This window comes from Lycium barbarum, chromosome 10 (assembly GCF_019175385.1).
Source record: "Lycium barbarum isolate Lr01 chromosome 10, ASM1917538v2, whole genome shotgun sequence".
In the NCBI taxonomy this organism is placed as follows: domain Eukaryota; kingdom Viridiplantae; phylum Streptophyta; class Magnoliopsida; order Solanales; family Solanaceae; genus Lycium; species Lycium barbarum.
Window position 1 is genome coordinate 61,643,137 of NC_083346.1, and position 12,763 is coordinate 61,655,899.

Consider the following 12,763-nt stretch of genomic DNA (forward strand, 5'->3'; position numbering starts at 1 on the left):
AATGAAGTAATGAGCTGAAAAGAAAAAGATGATCATGAGTTATGAGTTTACCGTACGACGATAAAGTGATAGAGTAAAGCTATCATCAACGACAAATATAATACGATAATGATTGGTTTTGAAATCAATGTTGAGTGCAACACGAGAGTAGACGAGTATGAGGCATGAGAGGTATTAGTGGCGCATGAGACTTAGGCCCTGGAAAACGAAGATGACGTTACAAGTGAACTTTGAGCACCGAAGAAGAGGGCAAGTGACATTGCATGGATGGTATGGATAACTAGGCATACTACTATGGTGAGCATCCCTATGGGACAAAAGTTGTTAATAGGAGCAAATTCAGAAATTGACTCATAATTACCAGATGAGCTAAGAAAAATACATCCTTGTTCGGGATTGCTGTGTCGGTTGTATTACTTGATTACAAAACTGCAAGATGAGTATGTTAAGACTTTACACATGAATTATTGTAGCTATAGATTATGGGAAACGGCATGAATAAGATGTAGAATAGTAAGGGATATGTGAATTTAAGATTTGAAAGTGAGGCAACAGATTTAAGAATGGTCCAAGTAAAACCCTTAAAGGGGGGGAAGTGAGTCAAGAGAACACAAGTGTAAAAATTGAAACGATGGACCCTAAGATGTGCCAGATATAGACTCTAGAACAAAGAGTGAGAGTTATGTAGAAATGAGTTTAATAACTAGTAAATAAACGAACACGAATTGACCAGGCATCTGAGACTGTATGGGAAATCATTCGCGAAGACCTTGAACTACATGACATTGGGAGCGAATAACTCAAGGGGTATTGTAGAGGATGGCGATGTTATACTAGAATAGAGGAAAAGGCACTAATGGTAAAGTCGTGATTAATGATATTGCGATTTATAAGCGACAATTAAGAAAGGGACCTAAGGTTTTCTACAGTAGAACATTTTAGATATGATAATCACGGGAAAAATAAAGGAAGGAAGAGAGCATGACGAGATAAGTTACTAGATTCATCAAGTCTATGAACACAGCTGGAGCATTAGTTAATCCGAATGACATGACACGGAACTCATAGTGCCCATATCTGGTTCTGAATGCCGTATTCGAAATGTCTTCCTCCTTTACCCTAACCTGATGATACCCTGATCTCAAGTCTATTTTTGAGAAATATTTGGCTCCTCGTAGCTGATCAAACAGGTCATCAATTCTCGAAAGCGGATACTTATTCTTCACAGTCACTTTATTCAATTGCCTATAGTCAATACACATTCGCAAGGAGCCATCCTTCTTCTTACAAATAATACCGGTGCTCCCCACAGCGATGTACTAGGCCTGATAAAACCCTTCTCAAGTAAATCCCTCAACTGCTCCTTTAATTTTTTCAACTCCACAAGTGACATCCTATAAGAAGGAATAGATAGTAAAATCAATCTTCGCTCTGGCGGAGTGCTTGGAAGCTCATCTGGAAACACCTCTGCGAATTCATTAACCACAGGGACAGACTGAAGGGTCGATGACTCTACTTGTATGTCCTAAACCCGAACCAGGTGATAAATGTACCCCTTTCTAACCATCTTCCTTGCCTTAAGGTAGGAAATAAACCTACCCCTCGGCGAAGCAGCCTTTTCCTTCCACTTAAGAACAGGCTCTCCCGGAAATTGGAATCGAACTACCTTCGTTCTGCAATCAACATTAGCATAGCAGGAAGCCAACCAATCCATATCCATGATCATATCGAAATCAATCATGTCTAACTCAATCAAATCTACTAAGGTACGGTTATTACAAACTATCACTACACAGCCTCGGTACACTCGCCTAGATATAACCAGATCCCCAACTGGCGTAGACACCTCAAATGGTTTAATCAATTCAGGCTCTATCCCAAACATGCCAGCAACAAATGGAGTAACATATGATAAGGTAGAACCTGGGTCAATCAGTGCATAAACTTCATAGGAGGAAACTGATAATATACCTGTGATGACATCAGGAGATGACTCACGATCCTGCCTACCGGCTAGTGCATAAACGCTGTGCTGAGGACCGCTCGAGCTGGATGCTTCAGTCGTCCTTCTACCTCGTCCTGTTGGTGTCTGGAAAGCTTGCCCTGAAGGGCGTACTACAGAAGAAGAACCAGCCATAGACTCTTTAGGCTGAACTATACCCCCACTCCCTCTCGTCAGACACTGCAATATCCTATGACCTGGCTGGCCATAAGCATAACAAACATCTGATCCCAGCCGATACTGACCTACGTGTAACTTGCCACACGGGGCACACCGCGGCAAAGGGGGTCTCATTTGGCCTACCTCCTGTCTATGCTGAGGACCCGAAGCTTTAGAACTCTGATCCGCTCTGGAATAAGAAGACCAATCGAATCTCGGACCTGAAAACCGCGGAGGTGCACTCCCTGCCGAATGGAATGGATATCAGGGATACTGCTGTCTCTGTCCTCCCCTAGACTCAACCCCGATATCTAAAGATCTGGCCCTCTTGCCATAGCCCAGATCACGGTCATGGTCATGCTCTGTCCTCCACTGACGCTTGCAGTCCTCCAAATTCTATGCATATGCCTGTATACGAGAGATATCCATGCCCGGTTGTAATGCGGCAGTTGTACAAGCATCTATTAAATGTGGCCCTAGACTAGTCACAAAACGATGACCTCTGTCCTCTATCTCGGCCACCATGGCTGGGCATCTAGCCATAGAATCAAAATACACACAATACTCCTGGACACTCATACTGCCCTGCTCAATACGCAGAAACCTATCTGCTCGGGCTCGTCGAACTTCTAGAGGTAGATAATGGCGGATAAAATCATCTAAAAACTCTCTCCAAACAGCTGGAGGGGCATTCTCTCCCCTAGATAGCTCCCAAGTCTGATACCACTATTTCGCAATATCACGAAGTCTATACGAAGCCAACTCCACACACTCGACCTCATTCGCGTGCATAACCCTCAAGGTCCTCTGCATACCGACAATGAAGTCCTGAGGGTCCATATTTTGCTTTATCACTGAAAACTCTGGAGGGTATCCGAGGAAAGTCTTAACTCTTGAACTACCAGCCCTATCTGCCTGATCAACACCAACCCCCTGCCGCTGAGCCTGGGTGGCTACCAATCTGGTCAATAACTGTACAGCATCCCGCACATCCTGGCCCGGTGCAGCTGGCTGAGGATTAAGTTATTAGGTTCTTCAACAAATTCCATTTTTATCTCCCCATTGCTGTGAAAGTTCATTTTTATCCTTTTCAGGAAAAGAACTCTCCACATGTTGTTCGGTATGAAAATCTTCATCATTCACCATCTTTGTGCCTTGTTCTACCTCAGTATCAATAATTTCCTGAGACACCTTCACAACCTCTTCTTCCACCATTTTACCTATCATTTTTTTTAGAGACAATGCTCTAATTGATGACCTCAGTGGCCTGCTCCTCTTCTTGTAAGGCATCAAACTTTTTGTGAATCACCCTACTAGTTTGTTGTACTTGTTACTGAACCCTCTCATCTGTAGCTTTTGTTGAATTTTGTGTTGGTTCATCAATAACTCTATTATCTTTGACAATATTCCAATTTCCAGGATCTCCAAGCACGTTACCACTAGATAGCAATCTAGCATTAAACCTCCTTCTGTTGTTATAGTTGTTCTTCCACTTCTACACAAGTTTAACTTATCACTTGCCATTACTTCTTTCCCTTTCTCAGAATTTATTTGCCTTTCCTGATTAGTTTTAGTTACCTGATTAGTAACCTTATTATCATATAACATCAACTCTTTTCTTTTCTCATGATTTTTATTACTAATCACCTCTTTTTCCTGATAAGCTAATTCAGGATGCAAATTCTAGCATTCATCTTGTCACGACCCAACCAGAGGGCCATGACGGGCACCTAGAGCTAACACACCGAGCACCTTTAAACATACATCTCATAAACATTTCTGGGTGGAACGTTGTTACACCTCAGAAACTTTCTCCTCAGTGTACAGTGAATAGGCCAATGAAGGGTATGACGTATACGATGTTTTGATAAGTAAGAAATAGCATTTGATGACTCTAATCGAGATTTCGAAGTCATTTAAGATAAGGGAAAAAGTTGTTAAGGAAAGCAGGTTATATGTCGTGTGTCGGGCAAGAATTTCGAGTATCGAATTAATGAGAGTTTAAAAACGCTTTGGAGAAGAGTTATAACGACCCTTAGATTGTTAATGAAGTGCTAAACAAGTGTTAAGAAGGTTTCATAAGGATCGGAGATCAAATGAAGTGACAAGAAAAAGATCAGTGCAAAGGTGGGTTATACGGTCGATTATACGGAACGTATAATATTATACGGCCCGTATAATGGACCGTAGTAGTGTCACAGAATGAAGTTGCTGAAGGGTTAATTTCACGGTCACTTATACGGACCATATAAAATTCTACGGCCCATATAATGTGCCGTCAAATTGAGACAGAGTGGGATGGTCACTGGAGCAGTTTTACAGTCAATTATACGGACCGTATAATTGTCTGTATAATGACGTCAGGACAGATTTCAAGTTTTAAATAAGACACCCAAGTTCATTTATTTCATTTTCATTTTTCATTCTCCACAAGTCAAGAACTCTTTAGAATATTCTCCACTCTTCATCCACAAGAAACCAAAGGAAATTGACGATCAACTTCATCAAACCAACCAAAATCAAATGTGTGAAGCACATTAAAGTCATCTAAGCCAAGAAATTTCAAGAGAAGTGAACTAGGGTTTTGGTGCAAGAAGAGTAATACCACTCGAGACTTATTCCTACAACATCTAAGGTAAGTTTTATGATTTTTTCATGATGTTTAAGATATTGAGAAGTTGAAACACTCGGATTGTAGAAGTATATAGAAAGTGGGTCATAATTGTGGGAATAGTGCTATTGTGGAGTAGTAGTTTGAAATGAACCATGAATATGTATACGTTGTGATTGTAAGTAGATTATGAATGACATTTAGAACATGGAATGAGCATTATACGTGCAAGAACGTAATAGTGAATTATGACCATGATTATGGGGAAATTGAAGTGAAATTGTGAAATGAGGATAATGTAGATAAATGATGACTGTTATTTATGATATTATGAATGATGTTACGGATGTTTGGGAGTAGATATGGAATATGGAGGAGGTCATATAGACAAAGGAAATTATGCCCAAATTTCTCTAGCCGTAGTAAGCACGTTCTTATAATCGCTTAGCTAATGTTAATGCGAATTCTCTTGAAGGTAGAGACGTGAATATTGAAAAGGAGCGTTCAAGCGATAGAGTAGCTAGACAAAAAGGTATGTAAGACCAATCCTTTCTTTCTAAGGCATGAATCTTTCAAAATTTCCATAATATAATCGGGGGCTCACAACCTTATGTCACCCCGACATAGCCATAGTTGCCTTCAAAGTCTAATGTATGCTCTTAATATTAAATGTATAATGATGCTAAGTCATGGTATGTCTATGAGACGATCAATAATGGAAGATTATGTTATGCCTATGAGACGTGTAAAAATGATAAATGTATATGATGGCCGAGAGGCATTTGTATATGAAAATGTAATTATGTTTTCAAAATGAAAGATGATTTTGTTATAATTGAGTATAAATTTGATAAAAGAGCATTAAATGAGTATGATGAGTAATAGAACGAGCGGTGCTCGGTGGTTAGCCCCGGGTACGCGTCGCGGCCCCTAGTCGGGTCGTGACAAAAGTGGTATCAGAGCAGTTCAGTCCTAGGAAGTGTATACGAGCCGTGTCTAGTAGAGTCTTGTTTATGGTGTGTGGCGCGCCACACTAATAAACATGTGGCTGCAGGGCATTTAGGAAAAATGACCATCTTTCTTCTTATGAGATCGTGCGATAGAGCTGTGTATAAGATTTTACCCTCCCTAGTAGTGTGTTGTGATTTCAGAAATGCCGCCAAAAGGAAAAGCTACAGCCACCCAGAAGGGCAAGACTACGACAAAGAGGCGGGTAGAAAGAGAGCCCCCAATGAATGTGGAATAGGGCGAGTCACAAAATGAGGCTCCATCTAATACTTCTTCTACCCCGCCCAATGTTGAACAAGGGGGAGCTTCAGCTCCAATTCCTCCACCGGGTGCTTCGGGTCAGCAAGTGACCGAGGCCATTCATTTATTGACACAGTTGGTTGCCGCCCAGGCACAGCTGCAGAATGCGGGCCCAAGTAATCGGTCAGCTAGTACCAGAGCCCGTGATTTTATGAGTTTAAATCCTCCGGAGTTTTTCGGGTCAAAGAGGGATGAAGACCCGCAAGGTTTCATTGATGAGATATTGAAGACATTGAAGATTATTCATGCCTCCGAGACTGAATCTGTGGAGTTGGCATCTTATCGACTCCGAGATGGCGGTATTGTGGTATAATAATTGGATAGCATCGAGAAAAGAGAATGTGCCTCCTCCCGTTTGGCAAGAATTCGTAGATGCTTTCATTCGCCATTATTTGCCGCCCGAGGTTCACCGAGCTAGAGCGGATAGGTTCTTAAATCTTAAGCAAGGAAATATGAGTTCCCGGGAGTATAGCCTGCAATTTATTTCTTTGGCTAGATATGCCCCGACTATGGTGGCCGACATGGGAGATCGGGTACATAGATTTGTGAGTGGCTTGGGGCCACATTTGTTCAAGGATTGTTTGATGGCTTCGTTACAAGAAGGGATGGATATTTCCCGAATACAAGCCCATGCCCAGAATTTAGAAGGACAACGACACCAGCAAAGGGGTGATCGTGACATTGATAGAAGGCAGAGCAAGAGAGCCAGATCTATGGGGGCAGATAGTGAGTATAGAGGAGGATCGAAGAAGAATTATTCCCGACATTCAGGTCAGTCGGTGACTAGTGCGCCTCCACGATTTGCAGATAGGAGATTTGATCGCTCCTTTTCTTCAGGACAGGGTCAGAGTTCGAGAGCTTCGGGTTCTCAGTTTGGGGGTGATTATAGTCAGAGGAGACCACCAGTTCCACGATGTAGCCAGTGCAGAAAATTACACTCGGGGCCATGTCATCAGGGCACGGATGCTTGCTATATTTGTGGACAGATTGGGCATTTGATGCGAGATTGTTCTTTGAGGTATGGTAGAAGTGGGGTTCAGCCCACAGGATCAGCAGCAGGTTCATCTTCAGTGCGCCCGGTAGGGCAGACTCCAGAGGTCAGCAGGTCGAGGTAGAGGCAGAGGGGTAGCATCTAATTCAAGTGCCACTCAGCCCCGTGTGTATTCTTTAGCCGGACGACAGGATCTTGAGTCCTCCCCGGATGTGGTTACAGGTACATTATCCGTATTTTCCGATGATGTGTATGCATTGATAGATCCGGATTCTATATTTTCTTGTATTACTCCGTATGTTGCTGATTGTATTGGGGTGAAACCTGAGCCAATCAAACCTTTTGAGGTATTTACTCCGGTTGGTGATCCCGTGATAGCTAGACAAGTGTACAAAAATTGTGTACTCGTGATATGCAATCGCCAGACAAAGCTAATTTAATTGAGATAGAAATGCTAGATTTCGATGTGATTATGGGTATGGATTGGTTAGCTTCATGCTATGCCAATGTTGATTGTCGAATGAAAATAGTTCGATTCCAATTTCCGGGAGAGCCCGTGCTTGAATGGAAGGGTAATACAGCATCTCCAAAAGGTAGGTTTATTTCCTACCTCAAAGCAAGGAAGATGATAGCTAAAGGCTAAGGTAAAGACGTGAACATTAAAGGAGAATGAGCAAGCAATAGAGTAGTTAAATAACAAAGGTATGTGAGGCTAGTCCTTTCTTTCTAAGGCATGAATCTTATGGTATGAATTTTCTTCTTCTTTAAGAATTTCCTATCTTCAAGAAAACTAATAGCCTATGTTCATGAATAGCTATATGAGATGAGAGATACATTATGAGTCCAATAATGATGATGATGAGTTAAGTATAAAGATTCTAGAGTTCATGATATGATGTTCCTATAAAGTTAATGATGTTGTTTGTTGTGCACACTCACCTTATGTACTATTTCCTTCAAGGTGAGGCAGAATACCGTTGAGCTAATGATGTCAGTTATTGTATACACTCACCTTATATACTATTTCTTTCAAGGTAGGGAAGAATACCTATAGATGTCCATAATGGAATCGGGGGTTCACGACCTTATGTCACCTCGATAAAGTATAGCTATCTTTGAGTTATTATACATGCATTATGAGGAGTATATGTTGATGATATTACACCATACCTATATGGACGAGCAGACACACACCACTCTAGTGGGCAGCTTATACCCCGGACACGGAAGGCCTGGACGCAGGTTAATTATTATCACACCGTACCTATATGGACGGGCAGCTTATACATTATTGCATACATGATATGATGATGATTATGAGTAAGTCAGCATGTGTTATTTCTTTTATAAGTGACAGTCATATACATTTGCTCCTTATTGATGCTTTCTTTATCTCATCGACGTATTTTCATTATTTATGCCTCTCATATTTTCTTTGGACGTTGTGTTCATGCCCACAGGTAGACAGGAAGGTGATCTTGATCCGGACTCGTAGGAGCTAGTAGCTGATTTGAGAGCACTCCATTGTTCCGAAGGTGCCTGTGATTATTCTTTTGTCTATGTATGCACATTTTGGGCACGACGGGGTCCTGTCCCGTCCTTATGTCTAGCACTCCAGTAGAGGCTCGTAGATGCGCAGTGTGGGTTATATGGTCTCACAAGGTCACTACTGTATATATGCATATACATGTATATTATCATTTTGATAGCCGAGAGGCTTACGTATATAAAAGTATTTATGTTCTCAAATGAAAAATGATTTTCTTATGAATTTGATAAAAGAAGGCCTATTGAGTATAATGAGTAGCAGAACGAGCGGTGCTCGATGGTTAGCCCCGGGTACCCGTCACGGCCCCTAGACGGGTAGTGACAAAAGTGGTATCAGAGCAGTTCAGTCCTAGGAAGTATCTACGAGCCGTGTCTAGTAGAGTCTTGTTTATGGTGTGTTGTGCGCCACACTAATAAACAGGAGGCTACAAGGCATTTAGGAAAAATGACCATCTTTCATCTTAAGAAATCGTACGATAGAGCTGTGTTATAAGATTTTCCCCTCTTAATAGTGTGTTATGATTTCAGAATGCCGCCAAAGGGAAAGGCTAAAGCCGCCTTGAAGGGCAAGATTACGATGAAAAGGCGGGCAGAAAGAGAGCCGCCAATGAATGTAGATGAGGGTGAATCACATAATAAGGCTCCATCTAATGCTTCTTCTACTCCACCTATTACCGAAGAACAAGAAAGGGCTTCAGCTCCAGCTCCTATGCCTCCAGTTCCTCCACCGGCTACTTTGGGTCAACAAATGACCGAAGCTATTCACTTATTGATACAGTTGGTTGCCGCCCAGGCACAGCGGCAGAATGCGGGCCCAAGTGATCGATCAGCTAGTACCCGAGCCCGTGATTTTATGAGTTTGAATCCTCCGAAGTTTTTCGGGTCAAAGCCGAATGAAGACCCGCAAGGTTTCATTGATGAGATGCTAAGAACATTGAGAATTAGTCATGCCTCCGAGACTGAATCTGTGGAGTTAGCATCCTATAGACTACGAGATGTGGCGGTATTGTGGTACAATAATTGGCTAGCATCAAGACAAGAAAATGCGCCTCCTCCCGTGTGACAAGAAATTGTAGATGCTTTCATCCGTCACTATTTGCCACCCGAGGTCCGCCGAGCTAGAGCGGATAGATTTCTAAATTTGAAGCAAGGAAATATGAGTGCCCAGGACTATAGCCTGCAATTTAATTCTTTGGCTAGATATGCCCCGACTATGGTGGCCGACATGGGAGATCGGGCACATAGATTTGTGAGTGGCTCAGGGCCACATTTGTTCAAAGATTGTTTGACAGCTTCGTTGCAAGATGGGATGGATATTTCCCGCATCCAAGCCCATGCCCAGAATCTAGAAGGACAACAACATCCGCAAAGAGGTGATCGTGATATTGATAGAGAGCAAAGCAAGAGGGCCACATCCATGGGCGCAGGTAGTGACTACAAAGGGGGATCAAGGTAGCCACATTCTAGACACTCATGCCAGTCGGTGACTAGTGCACCTCCCTGATTTGCAGGTAGGAGATTTGATCGCTCCTTCCGCTCAGGACAGAGTCAGAGTTCGAGGGCCTCAGGTTCACAGTTTGGGGGAGATTATAGCCAGAGAAGACCTCCAGCACCGCGATGCAGTCAGTGCGGTAGATTACATTCCGAACAGTGTCTCCAGGGTTCAGATGCGTGCTATGCCTGTGGCCAGGTTGGGCACATGATGAGAGATTGCCCGTCGATGAGTGGTAGAGTTGGGATTCAGCCCACAAGATCAGCGGCCGGTTCTTCTTCAGTGCGCCCGGTAGGGCAGACTTCTCAGATTCCAGCAGGCCGAGGTAGAGGCCGAGGGGGAGCATCTACTTCAGGTGCCACTCAGCCCCGCATTTATGCTTTAGCCAGACGGCAGGATCTTGAGTCCTACCCAGATGTGGTTACAGGTACATTGTCTGTGTTTACTCATGATGTGTATGCATTAATAGATCCGGGTTCTACCCTATCTTATATTACTCCATATGTTGCTGGTCGTATTGGGGTGAAACCCGAGCCAATTAAACCTTTTGAGGTATCTACTCCGGTTGGTGATCCCGTGATAGTAAGACAAGTGTACAAAGATTGTGTAATTGTGATATGTGACCGCCAAACTAAAACTGATTTAGTTGAATTGGAAATGTTAGAGTTTGATGTGATTATGGGTATGGATTGGTTGGCCTCATGTTATGCTAGTGTTGATTGCCGAATGAAAATAGTTCGATTTCAATTTCCGGGAGAGCCCGTGCTTGAATGGAAGGGTAATACAGCATCTCCAAAAGGTAGGTTTATTTCCTACCTTTAGGCTAGAAAGATGATAGCTAAAGGCTATATGTTACACCTCGGAAATTTTTCCGTACTTGTGTGATGAGTAGAACAATGAAGGACTTGAGTGTATGGTGTTTTACTAAGTCGGGAATGGCTAATTTTGCATTTTTGGAAATAATAAAGTTGCAGAAAAAAAATTCACCCAGTGGTCGTATATGGCACTATACGGCCCGTAAAGTGATTTACGGACCGTATAGTGCAATCGTCTTTCATTGCGTCAAAAATCTCAAGATTCTGTGAAGTGTTGAAATGGTTAAAAACGACCCAGAATACGGCCCGTAAACTGGTTTACGGACCGTAAACCAGGTCGTAAACCACCAGGTCCCTCAGCCAAGACACTTTAACTCATTCCCCAACCCTATATAAACCCTTCTTCATTTTCATTTTAATCCACACCAATTCACTCTTCTCTTTCTCTCAAATCTTAATCTCTCAATTATAGTTACTTTGCAATAATTAGCCACTTTAATGAGGAAAAATTTGTGGAAGAAACACCTAATTTAGGTATTGATGTTGGTGGAAATAATCCACTTTTAGGTCATGAGGCAATGCAACAACATTTTACCGACACTTTTAATGAAATTGATAATGATGATGATGATAATGAAACACAACCCCTCGAAAATCCCATAGGAGATACATGTCCTGCACAATCACATACACAAGACAAACCGCCTAGAACTCGTAAGCCAACCGCTAAAATTTGGAAATTTATGACTAAGGATAAGGAAAGCCAAACAACTAAATGCACCATATGTGGACAAGTATTTGCTTTTAGGCAAGGAACTAGTAAGGATGGTGGAACGGGTACACTAAATAATCATATGAGACTTAAACATATGGAAGTTTGGGGAGAGCAAACGGGTTCAAATGTGGGGGTATTCAAATGACGATAGATTCACGAACTGGTAGAAATTTTAAGTATGACAAGAAAAAAGAGCGTGTAGAAATAACTAAAATGGTAGCTTATGATTGTTTACCATTTTCCTTTCCCTCGGGTTTGGGGTTTGTTACTTACATTCAACGTTGTTATAATCCGTTATTTGAGGGTATTCCTAGAAGTACTTGTAGAGCGGATGTTATAGATTTGTTTAAAAAATATAGATTTTATTTGCGCCATGTATTTAACTCTTTAAATTGTAATGTTTCTCTTACCGCTGATTTGAGTCTTAGTCTTAACAAGTTAGATTTTTTTGCTATTACATGTCATTGGGTTGATGACAATTGGGATGCAAAAAAGAATTATAGCTTTTTTTATATGATGAAGGAAAAAGTAGTCACGATGGAAATTTTTTAGCGGATTCAATGTCTACTATAATGAGATTTTTTAATATTTATAGAAAAACACTTTGTATTGCTTTAGATAATGCTTCTAATAATACAAAGGAAATTGGTCTTTTAAAAAGAGAAATAAACCCTCCGCTAAGAAATATTTTTCATGTAAGATGTAGTTGTCACATTTTAAATTTAATTGTTAAAGATGGTCTTGTGTGTTTTGACGATTCTATTCAAAAAGTTAGAGATGCGGTTGCGTTTCTTTTTTGTAATGCTAATAGGGCAAGACTTAGAGATGTTAAGAATGTTTGTGTGAAAAATAACCTTAGACCTAGGAAAATTCAAGTAGAAATTGAGACTAGGTGGAACTACACTTACATTATGCTACAATAAGCATATGAGTATAGGATTCCCATACAACAAGTTCACAACAAATATAATACTGATAGTGATGATTGGTTAAATTTTTCGCATTGCGAAGATGTTAAAGAATGTTTTGAACTCTTAGAAATTTTTTATAATGCAACTCTTG